Raw genomic sequence first — 2726 nt, 5'->3', positions numbered from 1 at the left:
GGCCAATTAGGCTTGGATTTGGTTTAATTTCATCATATAAAAATTGAATTTGAGTTTAGGATTGAAATCGAGGTCAAATTGAGGTCAAATTGATGGAAATTTGAATTGGATTTGGGGCAATTTGGGTCTTTAAAGGGAAATTTGAGGATTTTGGTTAAAGATGGTCAAATTGGCTAAATTGGGTCATGTGACCAAAATGGCCAAATTGGGTCATGTGGTAGTTAAAAAAAATGAAATTAGGAATATTTAGGATTTATTAGGATTTTCTAGGAAATTTTTGAATTTTTTGGAATTTTGGGTCCAAGAGGGGTATTTTGGTAATTTGGGGGTGTTTTAGGGGTAAAAGGCCAAGATGGGTATTTTGGTAGAGCTGAGGTACCAATCATCACCAATAAGCCATGGACCAAAGGAAACCCGATTTTGGGTCCTCTACATAGTGGTCTTAGCCAAACTATAGCCCTAGGGCTAGTAGGTTTAGGGGACCATCTACATGAGTATCCCAAAAGATCAAGGGCTCTATGCTAGAAATTTGAGTTTAGGGTTGTGAGTGAATGTGGGTGTATATAAGTGTAGTTAGTGTAGTGAATGCCTTAGCTCCAGACCAACACCCAGGGTTAACCTTAAGACTCAACAGTCCAAAGGGTGACTCATCTTGAGTTTCCCCCATAGTGATCCCACCCACTAAGTACTTAGAGGTTGAGACCAACATGTGGAACTTCAAGTTGAGTAGAGAAGAGGGTAGAATTTCTAATGGTGAAGGTTCTTTGTCTAGTTTTATAAGAATAGTCAATAGGAAAGTCCTATGGCTAGACCTTAGGCTACTAAAGAGGAAAAACTAAACCTCAATCAAAAGTGACGTCAACAAATGGACCCCCAATAGGTGTGGTGTGTTGGGCAAGTACACCGTGCGTATTGGCATTGACCGATGAGATCAACGAAATCCAATACAACTTCTAAGTCAAAAGACTCAAAAATATGTGTACGGTCATGTGTGTAATTTGTTTCTGCCGGGGAATTAGCAGGTGTGTGTTTAATCAAGTCAAGAAGTAGGGACTCTCACTGGGGATCAGAAAGTGGACTTTGAGTTATGAAATTTCAAAGATTTCCAAAGGATGGAAGTCAGAATGTAAGTGGCGAGGTGGGAATTGATATTCATATATCAATTCAAAAAGAGAGAGAGAGAGAGAGATTCAGAGTGTAAGGACATGCCTCAAATGTAATGAATCAGAAATGTAGGACTGATTCAAAAATGAGAATTGAAATGTAGGTCGATTCTTATAAGAGAGTGTCAGAATGTAAGGTCCGACCTCAAACGCAACGAATCAGAAGTGTAGGACTGATTTGGAAATAAGAATTGAAATGTAGGTCAATTCGAAGATGCGAGAATTGAAATGTAGGTATCAATTCAACGATGAGAGAATTAAAATGTAAGTATCAATTCAAAGATAAGAGAATTGAAATGTAGGTATCAAGTTAAAGATGAGAGAATTGAAATGTAGATATCAATTAAAAGATTGTGAGAATTGAAATGTAAATATCAATTCGAAGATGTGAGAATTGAAATGTAGGTATCAATTCCAAGGTGTGAGAATTGAAATGTAGGTATCAATTCAAAGATGAGAGAATTGAAATGTAAGTATCAATTCAAAGACGAGAGAATTGAAATGTAGGTATCAATTCAAAGCTGAGAGAATTGAAATGTAGGTATCAATTCAAAGGTGGGAGAAGAGAATTGAAATGTAGGTCAATTCAAAGACGAGAGAATTGAAATGTAGGTATCAATTCAAAGGTGGGAGAATTGAAATGTAGGTAATAATTCAAAGATCAGAGAATTGAAATGTAGATATCAATTAAAAGATGTGAGAATTGAAATGTAAATATCAAGATGTGAGAATTGAAATGTAGGTATCAATTCCAAGGTAAGAAAATTGAAATGTAGGTATCAATTCAAAGATGAGAGAATTGAAATGTAAGTATCAATTCAAAGATGAGAAAATTGAAATGTAGGTATCAATTCAAAGATGAGAGAATTGAAATGTAAGTGTCATTCAAAGGTGTGAGAATTGGAATGTAGGTATCAATTCCAAGAATAAGAGAATTGAAATGTAAGTATCAATTCAAAGATGTGAGAATTGAAATGTAAACATCAATTCGAAGTTGTGAGAATTGAAATGTACGTATCAATTCGAAGATGTGAGAATTGAAATGCAGATATCAATTTGAAGATGAGAGAATTGAAATGTAGGTATCAATTCCGAGGAGAGAGTCGAAATTTAGGTATCGATCTCGAAAGATGGGAATCAGAATTTAGAAACTGATTCGAAAATGTAAGAATTGAAATTTAGGTATCAATTCCGAGAAGAGAGTCGAAATTTAGGTATTGATTCAAAAGATGAGAATCAGAATTTAGGTACTGAATTGAAAATGTAAGAATTGAAATTTAATGTAAGAATTGAAATTTATGTAAGAATTGAAATTTATGTATCAATTCCGAGGAGAGAGTCGAAATTTAGGTATCAATCTCAAAAGATGGGAATTATGAGAATTGAAATTTAGGTATCAATTCCGAGAAGAGAGTTGAAATTTAGGTATCGACCTCGAAAGATGAGAATCATAATTTAGGTACTGACTCGAAAGGAGAATTGAAATTTAGGTATCAATTTCGAGAAGAGAGTCAAAATTTTGTATTGACCTCGAAAGTTAAGAATCAGAATTTAGGTACTGAC

Source organism: Phalaenopsis equestris, unplaced genomic scaffold (genome assembly GCF_001263595.1).
Source record: "Phalaenopsis equestris unplaced genomic scaffold, ASM126359v1 Scaffold000432, whole genome shotgun sequence".
NCBI lineage: Eukaryota > Viridiplantae > Streptophyta > Magnoliopsida > Asparagales > Orchidaceae > Phalaenopsis > Phalaenopsis equestris.
This window is presented reverse-complemented; position numbering follows the sequence as displayed.